Genomic DNA, 20,855 nt, shown 5'->3' with positions numbered 1-20,855 from the left:
GCTCAGAGAACCTCTGACCCATCCTTCCACTTAGCTCTCACTTCCTTGTTTCTTCTGGTTTCATTTACATTGAGAATGAAGAGCCTGGTATGATTCATTTCCTCCTCCATGAGCATGTCTACTCATTGTCTGTTGCACAGAACAAGCATCTCACATTTAGAGGACCAATAGCTAAATCAGTGTTTGTAGATGATAGAAAAACTGGATTCCTAGCACCCTTTGTCTCCCTCTTGCCACACCTTCTTACCCCATAGTACCTCCTACCTGTCACTTCCTTCCAGGCTTGTGGGTTTGGGGATTGTCAGCTGTGGTGTTGGAGCATGAGCTGTTATTAACATTTATTCAGTAGGCAAATTGCTTCACTTGACTCTGCCCTAGTTTTTCCCTTCTTCGATGCTGAAGAACATCATCCATGCCCCCTTGGTGAGGAAGGTGGCTATGTTAGAAGTTATTTCTGAATTGATTTGAACTACCCCTTAGAAAGATAATTTCCCCTCCTTTTTGTGTCTGCCTTACTATAAGGGCTGGTATTGTGAGCGTCTAACTTTTCTGTCTTATTGCCAATGCCTCTGTGAGTATATTCCATTTCCTCCCTAGGCAGCTTGTTCAGCTTCCTCCTTTCTGCTGTTTTGTGGCTATTTTTGTGAATTGTTGACAATCTACTAAGATATTTGGTGATACAGGTCCTTCCTACCTTCTTCTGCCAGTAGAAGTTTTTCTAAGAGGTAAGTCTAAGGCTTCCTGAAGGAGATATTGAGATAAAATTGATCTGTGTGGGGATAAAGGAATCTTTCTGCCTTAGGAATTCAACAACAACAATAATAATTGACCTTTATGCAGTGTTTTGGAGTTTGCTAAGTAATTCACACATTATCTCATATACTCTCCCCAAGAGCCGTTTGGAGAAATCTAGCACTCCTCACCTTTCTTGACAGTTTACACAAAAGCTGTCTATAAGCCATTTGAATTTTATGGGCCTCAGTTTCCTCGTGTTGAATTAAGGGACTGGACTAGATGACCTTTAAGGAATATTCTAGCTCTGAATCTCTATGATGCTATGTGTTGGGCAAGAGCTATGAAGCCATTGGGATGGCAGAAATAACTGGAGGGAAGGACTAGAGGCAGCCAAATGGGTTTGAAAATATACATGCATCCACAGACCAAATGAGTATAGCAAATTATAGCACAACAACAAACATAAGAAATATAACAAGTATTTATTGAATACTGACTGTGTCCTAAACTACCGTGCACTGAGTTTTGGGAGGGAAGCAAAGTTTAGATAAGGCATGGTCCTTGCCCTCAAGAAATTTATGATTTAGTAAAGTAGAGATATATCTTTGCATAGCTTAAGGCCATAAGGTGGGGTGGGGTGATTAGAGTGATGATGATAATTAGTTATGATTATAAGCTATTGGTCCTCTAGGTAGTAGTCCTTCCCACATCTACTGTACCTAGGCCTGCAGGCCACCACTCTCAATGATTCCATTGTCTTCCTTCCTCTTTCCTGGGCTCCAGTGATCATTGAGGCTGTCCCCACTTACCACTGGCATATTCTTGCCCCCACCATATCTCCCAGCACTGGAGTGCACACCCAATCACCTCACTTCCTCTAGGGGATTATCATCTGCCTACGGGGACATTTTCTAATCTATGCCCAGCAACCCTCTTTGTGTCTACCTTCTGGGCCTGAGGACCTGTGCCATACCTTTGAAGAGGAGGAGAAAGGGCACCTTGGATTATTCACAATGTATAGAAATATGAAATGCATAAATATGCATAAGTCAGGGACTTGCATGAAAGCTACATGTGACACAGTGAAGGTGAAAGCCAGATGCTGGCATTCACTCCCCCTACCAAAAATGGACTTATAGCATGTGTGTGTGTGTGTGTGTGTGTGTGTGTGTATGTGTGTGTGAGAGAGAGAGACAGACAGACAGACAGATAGACAGAGACAGAAAGAGTGAGAGAGAGAGAGAGAGCACTCTTCTCATAGGGTTTAGTATACTAGGGTCTCTATCTCCCCCTCCTCAACCCTCCACCATGAGTTGGAGTTGTAGGATTTCTGCTCGCAAAGCCCTGAGGTTGGGATCTTTCTCCAGGGTCTTCACCACTCCTTGACTAAATTTATCTTAAAAGGCTGAATGGGGGGCAGCTAGGTGGCGCAGTAGATAGAGCACTGGTCCTGGATTCAGGAGGATCTGAGTTCAAATTCGGCCTCAGACACATAACATTATGTGTGACCCTGGGCAAGTCACTTAACCCCATTGCCTAACCAAAAAAAAAAAAAAAAGTTGATTTGATGATGGCTATCATTCTTGCCTTGGGTGTTAAAACTGCTAGTAGTCATTCCAGTCTAAAATGACACCTTGCCAGTTGCCACTTGTCTAGTATCTACAGAACCACTACAGCCTGACCCCTGCCCCCACCCCTCCCACTGCTGTTCAGTCCTCCATTTCTCACTAGTCTCCTCTTTATCTTAGTTGTGATTCCTGGTTTGGACCCGATTTCCATTTCAGACAACACCTCCTACTTCTGGATGCCTTTCAGCTCCAGGACTCATCTGCCTGCCAGTTCTTGATGTTGGCTCTTTTGTCCTTTGATTTTGACTCCTACCCTTACAGGAACTTCTCAGCTGCAAATCCCCCACCCCAACTCCCACCCCAAGCCACCCCCTTTCACTCCCACAGTAGCTCTTTTCCTCCTCTCCCCCTAAACAACAACAGGAGTGAAGGGTCAGTCAGTTCCATGGACCTCACTCCATCCATCACAGCTCTTGTTGGGTAAGGAGAGGAGGCAGAGAGGGACTCAACAACAACGGCTTCATTCACCAGTGCTTACTCTCCTCACTAGTGACTGCAGAATATGCCTTTTGTCAGTGTTGGCAAAGCACGGCTGCCATGATGGACTGTTTCCACAGTACTCAGCATCTGCCAAAGCCATTTTTATGAGTCATTCCTCACAACACCCCTGGGAAATGGGTTAGTCATCATCGAATAATGGGCAATGTGATGCTAGTGCCTATGCATTAGTGCAACACTAGGCACTGAAGTAGAGTGCCAAATTTTTAGACGTGCCCAGCCCTCCTGGGTTATTGTGGTTCTTTGATTTCACAATACCCCTCATCTCCTGAATGTGCTCTGTAACATGTGCTTGCTTTTTTCTCAGTCTCTGTCTCTCTTGTCCTCTCTCTTATTCTCTGTCTGTCTCTGTCTCCCTACCTGTTGCCACTCCCCACTTCCTTCCTTCCTTCCTTCCTTCCTTCCTTCCTTCCTTCCTTCCTTTCTTCCTTCCTTCCTTCATTCCATGAAATAACAATTCTTAGGGAATTTCAGGGGCAGCTTTTGAAACCAATGAAGACACCTTAGAGCAGGGGTTCTCAATGCAAGGTCCATGGACAAGAGGTCTGTGGATAGATTTCAGGGGTATATGAACTTGGATGGGAAAAAATAAACCTTTATTTTCACTAACTTCTAATTGAAAACTTAGCATTACTTTCCACTGTAAATGTACGCAACAAATATTATTCAAAGAAAGGATCCATAGGCTTCAACAGACTGCAAAAGAGATGCATAACACAAAAAAAAGTTAAGAACTCTTGCCCTAGGATATTGTAAAAACAAGGCATTCCCTTATCCTATTCCAGTCTATTAAAATAGTATGGCCTTTGCCTTCCAAGAGTGGAGAGCTCTTGAAAATAACAAGAAGTCATTGTGTACATCATTTTCTTGGCTCTACTATGGGAGGATCCATGGGTGTGAAACATTGCATCTAATGTCAGATTTTTTTGATGGGTAGAATGGTTTTGCTGAATTTTTTCTTCTTCTTCTTCCTCTGTAAACAAAAGCAAAACAAACCTTTGTTATAAGGGATAGTGCTTTGAGAGTGGGGATGGAGAGAGACACAGAGAAAATCTTGGTGTTGGAGAAACAAAAGATAGCAATGGCAATCTATTTGTTAAAAAGGAAGCTGACAAGTAGATGAAAACATATAGATGATGAGATGATCAAAAATAAAATTGGGGCCTCTTTGTCTGTAGGAATGATGATAACTTGTTTGCTTTGAGTAGATTTTGAACTTAGAATTATAGAGACCTGGAAAGGACCTCAGAGATAATCTAATCCAACCCTTTCATTTTACACGTAAGGAAACTGAGGCTAGGGAACATCGTCATGTTTGTATTTCCTTAGGGTAGCATTGGGAAATATGGATGAAGTGATAGAAAGTTTGTTGGACCACAGATTTTTTTTTTTAAGATGAGTTCCTCCACCCTTGAAATTGTAGTTTGTGAGAGGGAACCTAGATGTCTCATATGTGAATAATCAGTCATATAGATGGACCTTGTAATGAGCCAATTGTCTGAGTTTGGGGTAAATTGTATGTAGATGTCTATGTGCACATGGATATTATTGGCTGTTGAGAGAAAAAGAATTTGTCATGCATATATGCAGATACAATCTTAAGGAGAGATTTTATTGTATAAGGCATATTGATAAGAATGAAGCCAAGGTTTGACGCTTACACCTCAGGATTTAGAATGAAAACTTTTGCTGAGCGCTGGAAGTTTCTTGGAATGTTCTCTCACTTGAGAGAGAGCATCAGCCAACACTCCCCTTGGATGTGGTGGGATTAGATGCCAAGGCAGTTTCTAGGACAGGGAGTCCCTTGTAACGTAGAACATTTATAAAATACTAAGTGGGAGGATCCTGTTCAGACCTGCCATTCTGTTATTTTCCAGGGGGTAGCTGAGTTGGCCTCAATTCAGCACTTCACCTCTGAGATAACACTGGAATCATGTGAGGTACTCCACCAGTCTCTGAATCTGAATTTTTTTCTGTGTAAGAAGAGCATATGTGAAGTGTGTTGTCTTGAAGTCCTGCACTATTTCTCTAGCTCAGTGGGTCGTCTAACCACTAGGAAGCCCCTGATAGATCAGGGTAGAGAGAGCTTCTTTACTACAATCTTCAATTCATGGCACAGTTCTTTCAACTTGATAATATTGTGACTTATTTTAGTGTTAACTTGGGCTCAATAACCTGACTAGAATGAGTCTAAAAATAAAATAAAATAGGAAGACTTGAAGTTAGCACCTTTCTTATCTGAAGCATGTTTCTCATATATTCTTAGGGGACTATCACATGATAGAGCATAAATGTGGTTTGATTGGTCACGCAGTGTTACAGATGAAAGGGACCTTGGAGGTCAGTCTTTAGAGTATGGAATCCAACTCACTTAGTAAATAGACCATATTCCTAAGAAGCTATCAGTAAATAAATGATACTTCGGTAAATAAAATCCTACTTTGCAACTGACTTACATCATCATTTTTACCATATTCCCAATAAATCAATTAGTAATGACTCCTAATATTTTGCTTAAGAATTATAAATTCCTCCCTTCCTCAGGCACTCTATTAAGTAGCCAATACCTTGTGAACTTGGAGATCTTCAGCTGGAGACAGGATCACCCATTGTCTGGGATATAGTCAAAAAGAAATCCTGATGTAGTACAGTTTGGATTAGGGGTCAGAGTCAGAAGGACCTCAGAGACCACCGGGCCAAAGTGTACCTGACCAGTATTCTCCCAAAGTGGTTATCCACCTTTTGCCAGAAGACTTCAAATTAGGTGAAACCCAATCCTTCCAGGCCCACTCATTCCACTTTGAAGTAGCTCTATTAAGAAGTTTTTTTCCTTTCCATAAAACCTAAATCTAAATTTGCCTCTTGAAATTTCTATTCATTGTTCCTATTCCCGCTCTCTCATGCCAGATTGAATAAATCTAATCCTTCTTCCACAAAGCAACCCTTCAAATGCTCAAAAATAGGTATTATTACCACTCCTGTTCCTCAACATTTTTCTTCTCTAGGCTATCCTTCAACCAATCTTGGCATGGAATAATCTTGAGGCCTGAACCATTCTGATTACCTTCTTATTGACAAGCTCCAACTTGTCAATGTCCTTACTAAAATGGTACTCTGAATGGATCACACTACTCTAGATCTATGGTCTGACCACAGCAACTTCCGTGTTCTGGGCACAATGCCTCCTCTGAGGCAACCTCAGATCTCATTAGCTTTTTTGACCACCATGTTGCATTGGAAACTCATATTGAGCTTGCAGTTCACTAAAAGCCCCAGATCTATCTCAGATGAAAAAGATTCCCTGTGAAGTCTCTTCCCACTCTGAAACTCTATGACGCTATGACTTCAAAGCACAAATGCAGTGCTGAACACAGAGGAGAAATTCAACAATATCTGTTGAATACACGAATGAATGAGTTCGCTATTGAAGAAAAAATTCTGTGATAACTCTTACTGGAAAGTAAATATGAATTTCTTAACTTATCTGTTTTGTAAGTTTGGGACTTCTTTTCTTAAATGCAGGGCACACTTACTCTATCACAGCAAGTAGCTATGATCAGCTTCATTACCTGTTCCCAACAGGTGACTCTCAGGCATTTCACTTTTTACTTTCTACCACACCAGCCTCCTCGAACCACTATTTGTAGCTTATGTAAAAATGTTATTTGTTGAAGTTATAAATCACCCAGTGTTTGTGCAGCTGTGTGTGCCTCTTCATGTTCTTTTGTATGTTTATCTTCCTTGACGTTGCTGTCTTAGATCATAAACTGCTAAAGGACAGAGACTGTTTTCCTTTATTGGTTCTGTGCCATGTATGTGTAGGTATTTACCAAATGCTTTCCTATGGTGAGGATACCTTTTGTTCCTCTTCATTCTTTCTTTGTCCATTGGCTCCTTCCCTACTGCCTACAAAGATACTCAGGCCTCTCCATTCTCAAAGCCTCTTCCTGTGACTTTTCTATTCCATCCAGCTAGTCATCTTTAGTCTCATTTCCTCTTTTTCATTGCTAAAATCCTGGGAAAAGTTGTCAAAACTGATGAATTCACTTCTTCACTACTCACTCTTTCCTCACTCTTTTTCTTGCAATCTATCTTCTACTCCCGTCCCCACACTATTATATTGAAACTGCTCTCTCAAAAGTCATCATTGATAGCCTCATTATGACATCCAATGACTTTTATTTATGGTTATCCTCCTTGCCTGCTTTGTGACTTTTGACACAGTTGATAATTTCCTCCTACTGAATACTTCTCCTCCCTCAGCTATGGAAACTCTTGGATTTCCTCCTGCCTGTTCTACAATTACTCCTTCTCTGATTATTTTTTACTGACTCTTTATCCTTTTTTTTATTCTATAACATGAATGTTCCCCAAGGTTCCATCCTTAGCCCTCATCTATCCTCTATATACTTTCTTCCTTGGCAACCCCATTCATGCCCATGGCTTCAGGTATGACCCTATGGAGATAATTTCCAAATATATCTCTTTAGCTCTGACTTCTATTATTACCTTTTGATCATTTCTAGCTTATTTTTTAAACTTCATGTTCCATTTCAAACTGAATGTGCCCCAATCTCAGTTTATTCCTTTTTCTCCCAATCCTGCTCTTTCTTTTGACTTCACTGCCTTTTTCTTTGATACCAAAATTTCTCTAGTCTCCCATAATTGCAACCTTGGGCTTGTCATTGACACCTCTTATCCGATCAACAGCAAAGTTTACTTGAAAATTGAGAGTATTAGTCTGAGTCTAGTAAGATGAAAGCTAATAAGTCTAAATGTAAAACCTTACACATGGGTCAAGTACAAGATGGGAGAGTTCTAGTTGGAGAGCAGTTCAACTGAAACAAGATTGGGAGTGTTGATAAACTACACACTAATATGAATCAAAAATTGTTTTTGCCTTTTTTTGCATCCCCTGAACTTAGCATGGTGCCTGACATATACTAGTAAGTTAATATATACTTGTTGACTTGACTTGAAAACAGTATGATATGGCATCAAGTTATGCTGTATTCTGCCCTTGTCAGCACACATCTGGACTATTGTGTTCAGTTCTGATCACTAATAGATCAATTCACAAGTAGTTATTAAATACTTGCTAATATTCTAAGCACTATCTTAAGTGTTGGGTGCATGGAGAAAAAACAAAAATCATCCCTACCCTGAAGGAGTTTACATTCTAAGTGGAGAGACAACATGTAAATTAATAAGCACAAACCAAGTAGATGGATACTAACCTTAGAGTGGAAGGTGCTCATAACTAGAGGGACCTGTAAAGATTTCCTGTGGAAAGTGGCACTGGAGCTGAGACTTGAAGGAGGCCAGGGATTCCAAGAGGTAGAGGTGAAAATAGAGAACATGGGGGATAGCCAGTGCACAGGCGGATTTGGGAGGTGAGATATTGTGTGTGAAAAAGAGCAAGGATGGCAGAGCCCCATTTTAGGAAGGATATTGATAAACTGTCATATCCAGAGAAAGGCAAACAGGTTAATAAAGAGACCCAAAGCTGTCATACCATGATCAGTTGAATCAACCAGAAACGGTTAACTTGAAGAAAAGAAGACAATGGAGGAGATGTGTTAACCATATGCAAATATTTGAAGGGGCATCAGTGAAAGAAAGATTAGATTTGTCCTGCTTGTAATAATAAAAGGAAGTTGCAAAGAAGCAAATTTAGGCTTAGAGAAGCAATTACAACTCTCCCTATTACATTTCATCTTATTAGAACTGTCTCCATGTTCTAGCCCACAAAGAAGACTCTGCTAACCAGTGTGTTAGCTCTCCCTCTCAGCTTTGTGCCATCTGCAAATCTGATAAAGCCTGTTCATCTATGCACTTGTCTAAGCCATTGATGAAAATGTTAGGATCCCTGGGATGCTCTTTCGGCAATCTCTGTGCACTGACATTGGACTATTAATTTACATCTGGGAATACTGAGGAAAAAAGAGAGTCGATGACTTGCCTAAGGCCTCAGAGTGAAAGCCTACCTCGCCAAGATAGTCACTGTTGGAATCCCCTAAGGGTTGTGGGAGGAAGCCTAACATACTATATATAGATACAGATATGTATGTGAGTATACATGTATATATGTGTATGTTTATATGTGTGTACATATACGTACATGCATATATACACACACACACACACACATATGTATAAGTGTAACTGCCAGCTCTCCTGGGACAGTTACTGTGACTCCTTCCCTAATCCCCTATTTCTGGATCCTGGAGCAAAATCAATTATAGCCGTGTAAAGTGGGTTGGTGTAAACCTGAGTGAATCAAGACATAAAGCCTGGCTCCCAGTTTTTGGCAACTCCCAGACCACTGCAGCTTGCGTAAAGGTTCAGCCAACAGTTAAGGATTCAGGTTTCCCTCTGTGACAGAGAAGGAGGGATTCCCCTCTTCCCTCCCAAGGCTCCTTTGGACGAAGGGCTCTCCTACTACTCAGGCCTAATCTTTGCAGCTGAGTCTCTTTTGCAACATGCTTTGCATAATTTGGTTAAATATTTACTGAACCAGCCTCATTTTCTGGGCTGTCTCCTAGGCTGACAGCTGTGAGGGCTGCAATTATAGCATTGAACACAATGCCAGGGAGCCATTGGGAAGCTCTCAGCAAGGAGCAACTTCCAAACAAACGGGTCTGCCCTGCTCTTTGCCAGAGCTGGGAAGTGTCCACCTGATGACACCAACATGAGCTGAACAAAAAGGGCTTTCCCTTTTCCCCAGGATGGCACTCCTAGGTTAGGGAAATTTCCAGGGTGGAAAGAAAGTAACATTCTAACTGCAGCTCAGGGAAGAAAAAGTCATCAAAAATCAGCTGGGTTCCCCTGATCTTTGCCCATTCCCATAAATCAGGCCTGGTTATGTGCCCTGTAGTTCATAGCAATAAATTTCATCCAGTACTCACAGCTGCTGGGCTACACTGAGGAAGTTCTCTGGGGATGCTGAGAGCTCAGCTTAATTGTCACTGGATGCCACAATCTCAGTAAAATTTCCTCTAGCCATGGCAGTAATAAATCTTAAAACTCGCCAAGACGGCGCGGTTACATCAAGGTGAATTAATGAACACCAAGTGGCCTCTCTGCTGGTCGCTATGCCCTCTAGTCTCGCTCTGCTTTGAATGATCAATTTATATAATGGTCCTATCTCCATAGAAGCCTTTTGCAAATGCTTTCCAGTAAGTAAGCAAAATCCTTTCTCCAGGAGAGTATTTTCTTTCTAGGGATCTTGGAGCATTTTCTGGGATGTCCCTTCATTTATCTTTGTGTTAGCCTGATTAGGTAAAGGATGGCGTTCTCCATTTTCAGTACACTTCAGTAGATTCCTACTGTCATCCATGTGTTTATTCCCTCCAGTGATACAATCAAATTCCACACACACCTTCATATACTGTGTGATTCTGGTTCATGTTCTCCCATAAACCTTCATAGAGAATCTACCCAACATGCCTAGTCTACCCTAGTCTTCATCTAGGTCTTTTATCATCCTCTCAAAACCAGTGCAATATCTGAGCTGTCAAGCTATTATTCTTTGTTCTTAACACATGATTGACCCATCTTCTTTTCCAATCATACATTTCCTGGATGATGCTTTTCATGTTGCTTCTTCCATGTAAGACATCATTGGTAGTATTCTGCAGGTTACTTGGGTCCACCATGTGTCTGTCTCTCCATTGCTCTCTTAGGCAGCATCTGGTGCAATGAATACAGGGTTGGGCCAGGAGTCAAGAAGACTCATCTTCCTGAGTTCAAATCTGGCCTCAGACATTTACTAGTTGTATGACCCTGAACAAGTCACTTAACCCTGTTTGCCTCAGTTTCCTCATCTGTAAAATGAGCTGGAGAAGGAAATGGTGAATCACTCCAGTATCTTTGCCAAGAAAACCCTAAATGGGGTCATGAAGAGTCAGACACAACTGAAAATGACTAAACAACAACAATTAATGAGCTAACTCAAAGGACCACTCATCCAATTAAATGTTATGGTATGGCAATACGGATTCTTCATTCATTTGGTTTTTCTTCAATAAATTGTTAGAACATTATCATTTCAGTAATTGGGGATGTTATTGAGGATGTTTGGGAGTACATGGGGTTGCAAGGAATTAGCAAAGTGCCATGCACAAATAGGAGCACCTAGAAGATATTGCCATCTATAGGAACTCCTTCTATTAGAATTCTTTATATTATACCCTCAATGATGGTGGCAAAAAAAATCTTTGGTGACCATAGGTCTTGTTTTATCCTTCACTTAATATCATCAGTCCTCTGGTTTTCTGTTCTGGCCAGAAATTAAGGGTCTTTCCCTCCAAGACTGATTCTTTTGTGATGTCAAACTAGTTTATCTTTTGCCTCAATTCTTCCCTAGCCTTTAATCACTGAATGGGTCTTGCCTCAGACAAACTCAGACCTGGGAAAGACCTTAGTTTAAAAAGGCCAGAGTCCCCCACTGCATCTGGGGCCATCTCCAGTCATACTGACCTATGTGTTGCCACTGGACTCTGATGACTCTGGAGGAGAGAGTGAGGCTAATGACTTTGCACAAGCCCTGTCTCACTTAAATCCAATTAACTTACAAGTCAAGATATCACCCTCCTGATGTCAAATAAGACAAAAGATGAACAACAATCAGTCCTCTATTTTACCAAAGGGAAACCTGAAGCAAAATGATTCAATAAAAGCTCCTCCTCAAAATTAACTTTTCAGATGGGGCTAAGTTTCCTGTTAGTGAGTTTTCTGATCACCTAGGTCTCTGTAGGAGGCATGATGATTCTAAGTCAGTCCCTCAGCAAACATTTATTAAGCATCTACTATATACCAGGCACTGTATTAAGTACCGGGGATACAAAGAAAGACCAAACAATAAGCAAAACCAAAACAAAACAAAAAACACAGTCCCTGACTCAAAGATATACCCTTCCAATACTCATACAAAGGTTTAGAATTACAAGTGATGGATACCGAAGACGAACCAAAGATGCAATCCTTAACCTTTGGAGCCCTGAGTTTTCCCACTCTTCCGCACAATGGGATTCAGCCAAAAGAATAAATGGCCAACACATAGAGTGCTTTAAGTTTTTTATTTGCTTTAAATGTATTATGACACTTGATCCTTACAACAATACTGTGAGGTAAGTATTTTAGGCTTATTATTTCCATTTTACAGATGAGGAAATTGAGGCTTGCCCATAGTCACATGGCTAAAAGGTGCCTGAGATGGAATTTGAATCCGTCTTCCTGATTCCAAGTCCAGCACTCTTTCCATCACCCTGCCTCCTTCCTGTAACTAGGATCATAGGATAAGAGAATTGTAAGATCTGGAAAGAACTTCGGATGTGATTTCATCTAATCTCGTCATTTTAGAGGTGAGGACATTGCGATTCAATGTTAGATAGCTTGCCCACAATCACACATACAGTAAGTGTCACAGATGGGATTTGAATCCAGGTCCCATGATCCAAATCCAAACTATACATCATGAATCCCTTATTTTGTGTTTCTTTTGAAATGAATGCAATTCTTCCAGCACAAATCACCAAACATTTATTTAACACTTACTTAGTGCAAAGCGTAGTAATAAAGAAATAAAAAGCGAACTACCCCTTGCCTCCTAAAGCACTTTACAAATCTGAAAGCACAAGATAAATGGTAGCCATCATCATCATCATCATCATCATCATGGTTGTTATTATTCTTATCATTTGTTTTATCTTTTCTTAAATAAATTTATTTTATCTTTTTGGTGAAGCAATTGGGGTTAAGTGAATTTCCCAGGGTCACACAGCTAGTAAGTGTTAAGTGTCTGAGCCTGAATTTGAATTCAGGTCCTCCTGACTCCAAGGCCAGAGCTCTATCCACTGCACCACCTAGCTGCTCCTATTTTATCTTTTCTAATGGAGCTCAGATATAAATGGTTCTGGGATAAGTTGCTCTTCTGCTATGATTCTTTTACATTTACCATCCTGTGAACTTTTGCATAGTTAGATAAAATGACTACATTTTTATAACTGAATAAAAGCATTGGGGTGGAAGCTCATCTTTTATAGTTTCATTCAAAGGATTTTTGGGACAATTCCAGTAGCAGACAAGATGACAAGAATGATATGGACTTCATCCTGTTCTCAAATGTCATTCTTGTTACCATCCCTTTCTTATCTTTATGATTGGTTTCAGATACAAATGGTCCTAGAATAAGTCTATACCCTATTATTATTCTTTTATATTTAATACTTAATGGACTGTTGCATTGGATAAAATGGATAGAATAATTTATTTTTGTTGTTGAATTAAAGTGAGGGTGTAGTTTCATCTTCTTTAGACTCACTGAAAACATGCTTAGTATCTTTCCATTAGCAGACAGGAAATCCAGGATCATCTTACTCCTACCTGATTTTTTATCTCCTCTCATAGGTCTTTTTATATTGAAAGTTTCTCATTCCATGAGGTTTGGAGATTATGGGCATTTGGTTTGGTGACATTTATACAAAATGTTGTTCTTAAGTTTTTATCAATCAGTACTCTATCAGGGAAACTGTAGCCAACAGTTTGGTCCAGGATAATGGCCTAGGTAGAAGTAACAGTGAAGAGAGGCGGTCAGGGGGCATTGTGGACAAAGCCTGGCAACCTCCATGACTACAGGTGAATGCTTCTTTTCTGAGACTACATTAGAACATGGGAGGGTATATGAAGGGGGTGGGGTGATACAGGAGGATAGTAAGGAGAGACATGCTGGGGTCAAATCAAGGGCTAGCAATGAGGGGGAAGTGACTTCTGTGGTCTCAGAAAGAGAAGAGTGTATAGGAGAGTGGGGGAGGAGGAGGAAAGAAAGATTGAAAAAGGAGAGGAAAAGGAGATCTTACTTTGGAGGTGGGAAGGGGTTCCACTGATGAATGCTTCTACGGTTGAAGGTAGATAAAGAACTTAACCAGGATCAGGTCAGGGGGATTTGGTCCCTGAAAAACCTACTTGTTCTAGGAGGCAGGGAGTTGGAACCCCTGGGGTCAACTGGCCCCTGGAGGAGAGGGAGAACATGGACACAGGGAGGAGATTTTTTAGAAAGATCAATGAAAAAGTATAGATCAGTGAGGTAGGAGGTACCCTACCTTAGGGTAGTGTATTCTCTGACACCTGCAGTAATAGTCATTGTTCTGAGAACGGGGAACTATGGGAAAGGGGAATACATGGAGTAAGCCCTACAAAGCAGTCCTGGAAAGTACCTGGAAGGCAGAGCCTAGAATGAATTCCATGGAAGTTTTGGTTGTATGAAGAATACAGGGAAAAGGGAAAGATTAGATGATTATAGAGGTCATGAATCTGAGAATGAGGGTCTAGAGTAAATACATAATGGTGTAGCTCCGGGACAATTTATAGATCGAGTTCTCCATGATATTTTGGGGTTTGCATTTGTAGTATGGGGATTTGTCATCATTTGGACTGTGGAAGACAGCAAACTTCTGGTATATAGTTCTAGCCACCAGCTTGTATCTGGCTATTAGCTTACATCCTAATACTTTTATTCAATAATAAAAAACAATTATTTTATCCAGCTATACAATAGTTCATGGAACATTAGATATAAAAGAATAGCAAGTGTTTTGTTTTTTTTAATAACTTGAAGCTATGTGTTATACAGTTTCTAACATCTCCTGGAATAAACTGCATTGATCACTATATTTGGTCTCCTTAAATATAAACTGTTCTGTATTATCTGGTAGCAACGACTTATTTCTGAACTGCCATTATAAACACCTTCATTTTAAAAATTAAAAAATCTGTATAATTCAACCATTTGTCCTGTGACTCTTTGTCAGGTTGTGGGTTGTATTCCTATGGATGATGCTTATGGAGGGCCTTTCAATTTCGTTCTTAGATCTTAGCTATTTTGTAGATTCCATCTGGAGGTGAACCACTTTCAGCTACATTAGACAAATCCAGTGGCAGCTAGTTGGCACAGTGGATACAGCTCTGGGTCTAGAGTCAGGAAAACTTTGGTTCAAATTCAGCTTCAGACACTGTCTAGATATATGTCCTAGGGGCAGCTAGGTGGTGCAGTGGATAGAGCACCAGTCCTGGAGTCAGGAGGACCTGAGTTCGAATCCAGCCTCAGATAGTTAACATTAATTGTGTGACTCTAGGCAAGTCACTTGACCCCAATTGCCTCACCAAAAAATAAAAAATGAATTAAAAAATAGATGTATGTCCTGAGCAAGTCACTTAACCACTATCTCCCTCAGTTTTGTCAAATGTAAAATGGGGATAATAATAGTATCTACCTTTCAGGGTTGTTGTGAGATTCAAATAAGATAATATGTGTAAAGCACTTAGCACAATGTCTGGCATATAGTAGGTGCTTAATAAAAGTTTGTTCCTTCTTTCCTTCCAGTGACATGTATCTGTTACCTGTGGTGATATCTACTTGTTCCAGAAATTTTTGCATAGATTTTTGACCAGTTGAAGATGTGCTCTAAGAATTTCTATCAAAACTCTTCCATATTTTTTGTAAGAAAATATTAATATAGTTATATTAATATTATTGTATGTTATATAGAATATAATTAATTGTATATCATAATTATACATCATATAAAATATAATTGTGTAAGATATGTGTTAATATATCTTAGGATGATGGATATGGTGTTTTGGCTTAGGGTACTTTCCAAATCTATTCTGGTCCATTTTACAGTTCATAAAGTATACAATAAGACAGCCACTGAATAGGTGTTAATTGTTTTATATATGATCTTTCCATTTAGCTTTGATTTCAAGATGCCAGTAAGTTTCAATGTATTCAGATACAGTGTTCTTTGTTATATTTTTATGCTTGATGTATCTTGCCTGGAGGAAACCAGGATAATTGTAGGTATTAATATCATCCATTGGCTCAATGTGACCTTTGGAGTAAAGTTTGAAGTCTTCAATCTATAACTTTTTCTTGGTGTACATCAAGAATTTTTCATTCGGGGTGACTAGGTGGTACAGTGAATAGAGCACCAATACTGGAGTCAGGAGGACCTGAGTTCAAATCCGGACTCAGACACATAACTCTTACTAACTGTGTGACCCTGGGCAGGTCACTTAACCCCATTGCCTAAGCAAAAAACAAAAAACAAAAAAAGAACTTTTCATTCATGGAACGTAAATGACATTTTGATATCATTGGAGAAAGATCCCAGGAGATCACAAAACTGTTTAATATGATTTTCAGTGGATCCATATAACTTGATGTTATCAATGTACATCAAAGGATTAATAAGATATTTTAGTTCAATTTCTTTAATTTGTAGATTATACTTAGCTTTATTTAGGAAAGAGAGAAGATTTAAGGTTTAGCAGAGGCATAATGGGTTTAAACTATCTTCCTAAAAATGTTTCTTTTATAGCAATTGTTCTTGTCTTTTGAGTGTTGATGATGTGTTTTAAATAAGGAACACTTTTCCATGGAAACATCAAATACTCTATTGTTCTCACTGTACTTGGATCTAGGGATATATTTGCAGTCTAAGAATAAGATATGAGTGCAGAAACGAGGTGCCTTCCAGATATGAGAGGCCTATTGGACAAATGAATGGAGGCAGGAGAGGGTGAAGTAAAAACAGAGAGTTATAAATAGTCCAGTCTGGCTAGAACATGGCTTGGTACAAAGTGAGTCTTGTGAAATAAGGCTAGGACTTCAGTCATTGTCAGATTTCTTCAGCACTTTAATGTTTCAAGAATATGACACAGAAGATGACCTGTGAAAGCTGCTCTGGTTGAAAAAGGCATCACTCTGTGGCCAGCCTAGTGGTGTGATTCTCTCCACTTGGCTGGTTCTCAAACAACAGATGTATTATACATTTTCATGTTGTCTCCCTCATTAGAATGTGAGCTCTTTGAGAACAGAGGCTGGTTTTGTTTTCCTTTCTTTTCATCCTCAGCAGTTAGAACAGTGCCTGGAACATTGTAGATGTCTAATTAATCCATGTTAACTGATTGGTATCACCAGGCCCTTACTGAAAGCCTTCTGAACATGGTAGACCATGTGTTCCCCTGACATAGCCTTTGATAGCCTAGGGTCCCTTCCATACCACAGTGAGAAGCCAAAAGAGGACTTTAGGGGTCATATTACCACAATGAGGATTAGTTCAAGTCAATAAATATTTATTGAACACCTTCTCAGTGCAATGTACTGTGCATAGCCCTGGGGATATAATGATGAAATATGATTCAAATACTACAAGATAGACTACTATTATGGGGTAAGAAAAAAAAAGATCTAGATAAATTGTTCTAGTAAGAAGGGAATGCCAAGGAAAAGGAGACTGGCCTTCTTGACAATTAGAGGGAAGGAAGGAAGGAAGGAAGGAAGGAAGGAAGGAAAAAAGAAAGAAAGGTTATGAGGTTATTTGGCATAGATAGTCCTTGAGAAAGCCAAGCTGGGTCTTTGGACCCAGCAGATCAAAATAGAGCTCTCCACTAACAAGATATCTTTCGTTAAGATTTCAAAATCATAAATTTTTTTTCTTGACAGGTATCACCATAGAAATAGTTTAATAATCTTTTGGTTATCAATATCAAATGAGGAATAAAATAGGGAAACATGATCAACTGAAGGTTTTCATCATTATTATAGAATACAGGCTTATAGGATAGATTTAAAGTTGGAAGGAATCTTAGGGGTTATCAAGTCTGAACTCTTTTGTGACAGATGAACAAACTGAGGCAGAGAAATAAGTGACCTGTTGGAGTCACATTGACAGTGATAGAACTGTGCTATGCAAATTCCAAATAAGAAAGATATTCTTTATAGAGAGTGAGGTTTTTCACATACTTGTTTTTGCAGGTGACATTATATCAAACAACAGAACCCTATAGAATGTTCACATTGAAAAGTCCAGCCACTCAAAAGTGATTGCTGTTTACCAATTCACATGGGGAAAAAAACTAACTATATGAAGAATGAGTGTTACTAAAATGCTGATATTCAGTAGATGAGCAGCCCATAGAGATGCTCTATCAGAACATGTATATTGGGTCGGCCTTTCAGATGGACAATACGATAAGTCCAGAATTGAATAGGAAGAGGGGAGCAAGTCCCATCACAACTGGGAAGTTGGGTGGTGACCTCAATGATTCCAATGTTTCTCTGCTTCTAAAGCATGTCTTCCATATCCATAGTGATTTTATATGTTGTGAACCATGGAACACCACAATCTCAAAAGATGCAAAATTGCTGGTTACCCAAAGGACAATGGAAAGACCAGCCAGACTAGATGGACTTTAAGATCCTTTCCAGTTCTGGGATCCTGTGATTCTGATATATCTCTGTGGGAAAGAAATGTTGCTAATTACCTGTAATTGAGGTTATGATGAAATATACAAACACCTACCAGTAAATCCATGGCTCTTAGAGTTATGTTCTCCAAACTGTGGTCCACATACACACATCCCCAAAAACACACATATAGTCTATGTGTGCATAAATAGTCATACTTGTAAGTGGATACTCCAAGCAAAATTGTGACATAGCTTTCCAGACCTTTCTATCACCCCTCATGAGGTTCTTTTCCATACTCCCTCACCCCCCCCCTAATATTAATGTGTTACAAAAAGACCACTTTGAATAAGAAGACTAGATTTGGTGTCACATTGGACAAGTCATGTTTTTTCTCTGAACCTTAGTTTCTTCATTTGTAAAATGAAGACTAGAAGGGACAGCTAGGTGGCACAGTAGATAGAGCTCTGGCCTTGGAGTCAGGAGGACCTGAATTCAAATCCGGCCTCAGACACATGACACTTACTAGCTGTGTGACCCTGGGTAAGTCACTTAACCCAAATTGCCTCACTCTAAAAAAAAAAAAAAGGCAAAAAATAAATAAAATGAAGACTAGGTCAGGAGGTTTTAAATAGGAATCTGTGACCTTGTTTTTTATTTTTTTATTGTTTTTCTTTATGTTGTCCACTGTACCTCCTTTTTTTTAGTTTTCAACATTTACTTCCACAAGATTTTGAGTTTTAAATTTTCACCCCATCTTGCCCTTCCCCCACCCCAAGATGGCATGCATTCTGAATACCCCTTCCCCTAGTCTGCCTTCCCTTCTATCTCTTCCCCCCTTCTCTTATCCCCTTCCCCTTCTATTTTCCTGTAGGGCAGTATAGATTTCTGTACCCCATTTCCTGTATTTCTTATTTCCCAGTTACATGTGAAAACATTTTTTTTAAACATGTGTTTTTAAAACTTTGACTTCCAAATTTTCTCCCTTTCTCCCTCCCCACCCACCCTCATTGAAAAGGCAAGCAACTCAAAATAGGCTATACTTGTGCAATTATGCAAAACACTTCCAATAGCAGACATGCTGTGAAAAACTAAGTCTATTTCCCTTAATCCTATCCCCCCCCATTTATTCTATTCTTTCTTTTGACCCTGTACTTCCTCAGAAGTATTTGCTTCTGATTACCTTCTTTCCCAATCTGCCCTCCCCTCTATCCACCCCCTGCTCTCTTGTCCCTTTCCCCCCTTATTTTCCTGTAGAGTGAGATAGATTTCCATACCCCATTGTGTATGTTATTCCTTCCTTAAGTCAAATCCTATGAGAATAAGATTCACTCATTCCCTCTCAGCTTCCCTTGTTTCCCCTCTACTGTCAGTCTTTTCTTTTCTGCTTTTTTTGTGAGATAATTTACCCCATTCTACCTCTCCCTTTCTCCTTCTCCTAGTATAATCCTCTCTCACCCCTTAATTTTATTCTCCAGATATGACCCCTTCATCTTCAACTCACCCTGTGCCCTCTATCTATCTATCTATCTATCTATCTATCTATCTATCTATCTATCTATCTATCTATCTATCTATCTATCTATCTATCTACCTATCTATATCTATATCTATATCTATCTATATATACATACATATAATTTTTTTCCCTCCAACTACCCTAATTCTGGCAAAGGTCTCATGAGTTACAAATATCACCTTTCCATGCAGGAATGTAAACAGTTCAACCTTAATAAATCTCTTATGATTTCTCTTTCCTGTTTATCTCTTCATGTTTCACTTGAGTCTTGTATTTGAAAGTCAAATTTTCTATTCAGCTCTGGTCTTTTCATCAAGAATGCTTGAAAGTCCTCTATTTCACTGAATGACCACTTTTTCCCCTGAAGAATTATACTCAGTTTTGCTGGGTAGGTGATTCTTGGTTGTAATCCTATCTCCTTTGCCCTCCGGAATATTGTATTCCATGCCCTGCAGTCCCTTAATGTAGAAGCAGCTAAATCTTGTATTGTCCTGATTGAGTTTCCACAATATTTGAATTGTTTCTTTCTGGCTGCTTGTAATATTTTCCCCTTGACCTGGGAACTCTGGAATTTGGCTACAATATTCCTAGGAGTTTTCCTTTGGGGATCTTTTTCAGGAGGAGATTGGTGGATTCTTTCCATTTCTATTTTGCCCTCTGGTTCTAAAATATCAGGGCAGTTTTCCTTGATAATTTCTTGAAAGATGATGTCTAGGCTCTTTTCTTGATCATGGCTTTCAGATAGTCCAATAATTTTTAAATTCTCTCTCCTGGATCTATTTTCCAGGTCAGTTGTTTTTCCAATGAGATATTTCACTTTGTTTTCTAATTTTTCGTTCTTTTGGATTTGTTTTACAGTGTCTTGATTTCTCATAAAGTTACTAGCTTCCAATTGCTCTATTCTAATTTTTAAGGAAGTATTTTCTTCAGTAATCTTTTGGACTTCCTTTTCCTTTTGGCCAATTTTGCTTTTTAGGGCATTCTTCTCCTCATTGGCTTTTTGGACCTCTTTTGCCATTTGGGTTAGGCTATTTTTTTAAGGTGTTATTTTCTTCAGTATTTTTTTGGGTCTCCTTTAGCAAGCTGTTGCTTTTCATGATTTTCTTGCATCACTCTCATTTCTCTTCCCAGTTTTTCCTCTACTTCTCTTACTTGCTTCTCAAAATCCCTTTTGAGCTCTTCCAAGGCCTGGGACTGATTCATATTTTTCTTGGAAGTTTTG

The sequence above is a fragment of the Vombatus ursinus genome, unplaced genomic scaffold, assembly GCF_900497805.2.
Source record: "Vombatus ursinus unplaced genomic scaffold, bare-nosed wombat genome assembly UNPS02014770.1, whole genome shotgun sequence".
NCBI lineage: Eukaryota > Metazoa > Chordata > Mammalia > Diprotodontia > Vombatidae > Vombatus > Vombatus ursinus.
Note: the sequence above shows the minus strand (reverse complement) of the source record.